Here is a 7,500-nt window from a genome sequence, read left to right as displayed (position 1 = left end):
CCCTTGTTTAAAGCCCAAATAAGTGCACGTATCTTGCTTTCTGGTCCCCCCCCCACACCGCCCCGCGCTTTCCTGTCTCTCTCAGTGTTGATCTGTAGCTACCTTAGAAGGGTTCCGATCAGAAGACGCTCAAAAGTCTGACTGGGTCAAGAGAACGAGGGCCAGGTTTTTTTTGTTTTTTTTGTTCATGTTCCAGTGTTGATGAGTTCTTGATTCTGATGCCAACAAGCAAAGATAATGTGAGAAAAATGTGTTTTTGAAACGGTTGCACAAAATCTCTTGATGTTCGATTGTGAACAGGTACACGGCTATGCAATTTGTCTAATGCACAGTAAATAGAATGTGTAAACGTGTCCAATAAGTATTGGTCATTTCAGACTGAGAGTCTAAGCTTTCACTCGGCAGGTGAAAGTACTGTATTGAATGACACCAGTATGAAATCACTGTAGTAGATGCAATGAAACTTGTCTTAAGCTTTAAATGCTAACTTGTGTCTGTGTGCGGCGTTAGCCACTAATGTGAAATGACAGTAAATGAAGAAAAAAGCAGCAATTTATTTTTTTCATTCATTTATTTTATTTATTTTTCATTTATTTATACTTGCTGCTCAACTTGTAAGGGGAGGGTCTGTCTCTTCCTGTGGGGACGGGTTTTGGATGGGCTGGTGTGTTCGCAGGAGATGTTCCCCTTCAGCTCGTCCTCAAGAAAGACCAAGAAAGACACGGCTAAGCTCATCACTCGTTTACATGAAGCAATCTCACATAAGGTTACTGTAAATGATTACGGTCTGTTTTTGTCTGCGGCCGAAAACGAAACAATGAAACAGCAAAACCATTACGCAGTGGACTTCAGTGTTGTACAAGAAGAAGCCATCTTTTCTTAATTTGTCGTCTGTTTTCTCAATGCTAGACATTAATGTGAACATTCAAATGGGGCGGCCTATTTTCCGCGTCATTTGATTTCTTCTCTTCTTCCTTTTGAGGAGGCACTTTCCCAAACTACCAGTGGTTGCCATGGACTCACGGGTCACCGGGATACCACGGGACTGTTTTGTTGTGATTGGCTGGGCTCTAGTTCTAAAACGGAACACTCAAGAAGCAGCCCAGACAGCCTTGCTCTGTCTGTTCTTTTGCTGCTCAAAAACACCCCAGCAGCCTTCTTCAGTCGCTCTGGACTTTCACAGACCGCCCATCTGTCTTCTCTTCTCTTCTCTTCTCTTCTCAAGAGGCTTTTTTACTCTACTACCGTAGTCAAACAGGCTATTTCAGCAAAGCTAGTTAGCGTAGCTTCATGGTGCTTGTACATATGCCGCCATAGATCCCACCTGCATGTGAATGACTGACTGACTGACTGTGGACCTGTAGTCTGTGTGAGGTGCACAGCTGTCTGTCTGTCTGACTGACTGTGGACCTGTAGTCTGTGTGAGGTGCACAGCTGTCTGTCTGTCTGACTGACTGTGGATCTGTAGTCTGTGTGAGGTGCACAGCTGTCTGTCTGTCAGTCGGGCTCTCTGGTGTGTTCTGTAGGAGGAGGCTGTGAGAGGTGATGAGGGAGAGGAGATGACCTGTTGCCTGAGCTGCGCCTCCTTAGACGGAGGAGAGGAGATTACCTGTGGCCTGAGCTGCGCCTCTTTAGACGGAGGAGAGGAGATGGCCTGACCTGCGCCTCCTTAGACGGAGAGGAGATGGCCTGTGGCCTGAGCTGCGCCTCCTTAGACGGAGGAGAGGAGATTACCTGTGGCCTGAGCTGCGCCTCCTTAGACGGAGGAGAGGAGATGGCCTGTGGCCTGAGCTGCGCCTCCTTAGACGGAGGAGAGGAGGTGGCCTGAGCTGCGCCTCCTTAGACGGAGGAGTCATCAAACCTCTGCACACACCAGACCTCAGGAAGCTGCTGGAGATGTACTTTCAAAATGTGTGTGTGAGAGCAAGAGTGTGTGTGAGTGGGAGAAGCTAAAGCCTTCACCATCTCAGGCTCTGACTCAAGTGCCCATCGCCTTACACCAGCTGCCAGCTTTACACACTGAAGACCCACCACTGGCCGTGGCACACACACACACACACACACACACACACACACACACGTTCATTAGATGTAGGGTTCAGTCTGTGCCTTTCAGTACTCAGCTCTCTCCAATAGCATCAGTATATATAGGCCCCACTGCAACACATACACACACACACACACACACACACACATAGACTACAACCTTTTATTTTCTAGGCTTTAGTCTGATCTTTACTCTTATCATCTCTATCTAAAGAGATTAGGTGTACTTGTACCCCACAGCCACAAACACACACACACACACACTATAAACCCTCCCTGAGAAGGAGGCTTTGCTTTGACTGAACTCTCCAGTCTTACAGCAGAGAAATATGTAATCACAGAGGCTGCAAACCTCCCAGAATTCCCTGCTGCGTGTGTAGCTCTCCTGTCAAAGGCACGTGTGGATGGTTCACACCGCCCGTGGGGGGTCCCATCACAGGGTCAAAGTTCAAAGGCCATTTGCCCCTTTTCCTGAACGGACTCCTCCCCCTCCCCGTCGAGATTGTAAATGTGTGTATAGACCCAATGTGCATGTGACCAAAAACTGGTGTACAAAGTCCTGTTAGGATACTTGACTGTAAATACTTGTAATAAAGTTTTATTGAATCACACACACCTTTTGTTGAAATAAAACGGGAAAAAAACGCTGCCAAGTGTGTGTCATGTACTCTGTACTCTGTAGGTCTTTGGGAACCAGACACTGTGACTCTCTCACACACTTTCTTCTGTCTTTTCAGCCCAGTGTCCTTGCATGACCTCAGGAGGCATAACACAGACCATAATACTAACGGAGGATTGATTGGGAACATGTTGATAATGGTATTGGCGTCAATAGTCATTTTAGTTGTGTTGTTCCAGACTTCCAGGCCATGTAGTTCTGAGTGCAACTGTGCATTAGGGGTGTGTGTGTGTGTGGGTTTGTCTGTGTGTGTGTGTGTGTGTGTGTGTGTGAGAGAGAGAGATAGAGAGTGTGTGTATATGTGTGTGTGTGTGTGTATCTTCTTGAATGTGTGTGTGTGAGAGAGATAGAGAATGTGTGTATCTGTGTGTATCTGTGTGTGAGTGTGTGTGTGTGCTTGAGTTTGTTTGTGTGTGAGTGTGCATGGAGGGGGGGGGGGGGGGGGGGCTGTTTTGAGCAGGCTGCCTTGACCTGAATCAGACCGCGATCCCGAGATGATGATGATGATGATGATGATCATTCAGAATCCCCACGCACCGCTCTTCGGACTGTCCAGTGGGCCGTTAAGTGAAGCCCAATCGATGTAATGACTGCTCCCTTTGCAGCTGTCACACACACACACACACACACACACACACACACATCATACTCCACGTCCACCTGGGTATCCAGGCAACCCTGCCGCGTTCTGCCGGTGCTTCCCCTGATCGCTCCGTAAAGAGCAGATATGATTACCTCCGCTCCGCACCGCTCCGCACCGCACCGACGTCTCCCAGCCAAATTGCGCCCATCAAGAGTGGGAACGATTATTTCCCCTTCCGGCCGGCGTGCGCAGAATAACTTTGATATTTGCATCGCTGATTAGAACAAACCTCCACACTCTGCCTGTGGGAGCGCTTTAGAACACTAGCTGCAGAGACTATACACACACACACACACATATACACACACACACACACACACACACACATATACACACACACACACACACACACACACACCCCCCCACACACATACACACACACACACACTCACCACCCACACACACACACACACACACCACAAACTCACACACAGACACACACACACACCACAAACTCACACACACACACACTCTCTTCAGGGCCATGGGGACTCCAAGGAGCAGCAGGGTTCCTGACGTGTGCTTCAGACGAGATCAGGCTCACATCAGGCTGTGCCTCTGAACTGGCAGGGCAATTTAAACACCAGCCATACATCTTCATTTCCTGTCCAAATGCTCATCATTAACCACTGTTTCTGTGTTTCTGTGTTTGTGTGTGTGTGTGGGGGGGGGGGGGGAGAAGCACACACACACGCGGAGGCTGTCGGAGTGATGAACGAGGGGCATTAGTGTGTGTGATGGAGACGCTGTAGTTCTAAAACGCTCAGCTCTCCTCAGCCCACCTCATCCTGTGTGTGTGTGTGTGTGTGTGTGTGTGTGTGTGTGTGTGATGGAGACGCTGTAGCTCTGAAACGCTCAGCCCACCTCTGGGCTCCAAGCGCTCGGAGAGGACTTCCTCTCTCACTCAACTTCTCCTCCTTTCTCCTCTTCGCTCCTCTCCTCTCCTCTCCTCTCTATCTGTCCTCTCCGCCTCTCTCCACCTTTACCCTCCTCTCTATCTCTCCTCTCCACCTTTACCCTCCTCTCTATTACTCCTCTTCACTCCTCTCCACCCCTCCCCACCTTTCTTTCTCCCCTTCGCTCCTCTCCTCTCTATCTCTCCTCTTTGCTCCTCTCCTCCTCTCTATCTCTCCTCTTCTCTCCTCTCCACCTCTCTCCACCTTTACCCTCGTCTCTATTACTCCTCTTCACTCCTCCTCTCTATCTCTCCTCTCCTCTCCTCTCTATCTCTCTCCACCTTTACCCTCGTCTCTATTACTCCTCTTCACTCCTCCTCTCTATCTCTCCTCTCCTCTCCTCTCCTCTCTATCTCTCTCCACCTTTACCCTCCTCTCTATTACTCCTCTCCACCCCTCCCCACCTTTCTTTCTCCCCTTCGCTCCTCTCCTCCTCTCCTCTCTATCTCTCCTCTTTGCTCCTCTCGACCTTTCCTCTCCTCCTCTCTATCTCTCCTCTTCGCTCCTCTCCACCTCTCTCCACCTTTACCCTCGTCTCTATTACTCCTCTTCGCTCCTCTCCACCCCTCCCCACCCCTCCCCACCTTTCCTCTCCTCCTTTCTCCTTTCTGCCGCCTCACCTTTTTCACTTTTCTCTCCTCTCCTCTCCTCCTGTCCACTCCCACCTCCTGTCCTCTTCTCAACCGCCTCTCCTCCTCTCCTCCTCTTCTCCTCCTCTCTGCCTCCTCATCTTTTTCACTTCTGCACTTCTCTCCCCTCTCCTCCTGTCCACTCCTACCTCCTCTCCTCTCTTCTCCTCTCTCCATCTCCTCTCCTCTCTTCTCCTCCTCTCTCCATCTCATCTCCTCTCCTCTCTACTCTTCCTCTCTCCATCTCCTCTCCTCACTTCTCCTCCTCTCTCCATCTCATCTCCTCTCCTCTCTACTCTTCCTCTCTCCATCTCCTCTCCTCACTTCTCCTCCTCTCTCTGTCTGTCCATGGTTTTCAGTTATCCCACAGTTAGTCTATATGCTGGCATCTTATCTTTTTTCTCTCCCTCTCTGTCTTTCTCCCCCTCATTGAGTGACGCTTGGCAATTAGTCTTTCTGTGTTTTAAGTGTGTGTACATTTAAGTGTGTGTCTAGTTTCAAGCGTGTGTTAGTGTTTTAAGTGTGTGTCCATTCCACAAATACAGATGCATTCCTGGCAGTTCCCCCTCTGGCTAAGAAGCAGTGCTTCCATCGTCAGCCTCTCCTCTGGCTGCTTACAGATTAGCTCTTTTACACACATATGCACACACACACACACACCACGTCATGGCTGTGTTCATCTGGCAGGAAACCAGTGGGAGGATAATGATTTTTTTTATGCAGAGAAGATTGACGAGTGTAGATGCTCTTTATTCAGTGTGTGTGTGTGTGTGTGTGTGTAGATGCTCTCTATTCAGCACTAGTGGCAAAGGTCTGGTGTGTGCGTAAGGTCATTTTATTGAAATGTGTATGCAGAATTTAGTTGCCGATGGTGACGTCGTTTGTGTGCCCACGCGTGTGCGTGTGCGTGTGCGTGTGCGTGTGCGTGTGCGTGTGCGTGTGCGTGTGCGTGTGCGTGTGCGTGTGTGTGTGTGTGTGTGTGTGTGTGTGTGTGTGTGTGTGTGTGTGTGTGTGTGCCCATGTGTGTGTGTGTGTGTAAGGTTAAGAATCTTTGTGCTGGGCAACTTTGTGTCAGCTCAGAGCATTCTCGATCTGCATAATGCTGTAGTCCCGGCGTGCGTGCGTGTGTGTGCGTGTGTGTGTGTGTGTGCGTGCGCGTGTGTGTGTGCGCGTGTGTGTGTGTGTGTGTGTGTGTGTGTGTGTGTGTGTCTTTGAGAGAGAGAAACGGAGGCGTGTGGTAGGCAGACAGGAGGGAGCAGGAGGGTGAAAAGTGAAGAGGGTGGAATAAGCACTCCGTGTCAGCCATGAAGAAACTCGATACGCCAATTTATGAAACTCCTAATCATAAGCCACGACTCAACCCCAGTTCTATTTAATCTCGGTGTCATGAGGGGGTGTGTGCTGATTGGGCCTCATTCATGGGAAGAAGAGATCATGGAGTGCAAAGAGACGATTTAACAAAGGGAGCTAAGAGTGCTACCCAGATCAGGACAAGGCAGGTAAGTGAGAGAGGGAGGGAGAGGGGGGAGGTTGGGAGAGAGAGATAGAGAGGGGGGGAGAGATGGGGAGGAGAGAGAGAGAGGTTGGGAGAGAGATAGAGAGGGGGAGAGAGAGAGGGGGAGGGAGAGAGAGAGGTTGGGAGAGAGATAGAGAGGGGGAGAGAGAGAGGGGGAGGGAGAGAGAGATAGAGAGGGGGAGGGAGAGAGAGGGGGGGAAGGAGAGAGAGAGGGGGAGAGACAGAGAGAGAGGGGGGGAAGGGGAGCATCTCCCAGACAGGCAAGGTGACTGCCTCTGTGCCCTGCCAACTGTCAGTCAATCTCCATCGCTATGGATACGCACAGGGCAGTATCCAGCAGAGCACATTAGTTGGTGGGTGCAGGAGCTCGCTCTACACACACACACACACACACACACACACACACACTCACACTTAAACACACACACACACACACACACACACACACTCATACGCTCAAGCTCACTCGCACACGCACACACACACATACACACACCCACTCATAAGTTCACGCGCAAACACACACTCACGCACACGCTCACTCACACACATGCTCACACACACGCTCACACACACACACACGCAAACACGCTCACACACACGCACACACACACGCACACACACGCACACACTCACACACACGCTCACACACACACACACACACACACGCAAACACGCCCACACACACACACACGCTCACACACACAGACACACACGCAAACACACAGACACACACGCACAGAAGGTCAGAGACTTACAGCATAAACCCTTCTGTGCCTTTAAGAGTCTGGCTCTGGTAAGTCAGCCGTACTAAAATACAAGGAAGTCATAAACAGAACACACACAGGTGGAAATATGACGTAACACACACACACGTATGAATATAACACACACTCGTACATCTCACTGTTTGCACACAAAAGGCGGAGTTTATTAAGTGACAATCTATTCAACGAATACAACAATGGCACATTCTAGAATTCTTTTAGAACATTCATTCCACAACATTCTGCACACGCTGGTGTGATGGT

This window comes from Sprattus sprattus (genome assembly GCF_963457725.1).
Source record: "Sprattus sprattus genome assembly, chromosome: 10".
In the NCBI taxonomy this organism is placed as follows: Eukaryota; Metazoa; Chordata; class Actinopteri; order Clupeiformes; family Clupeidae; genus Sprattus; species Sprattus sprattus.
The sequence above is the reverse complement of the archived record's forward strand: the minus strand, read 5'-3'. Positions refer to the sequence as shown.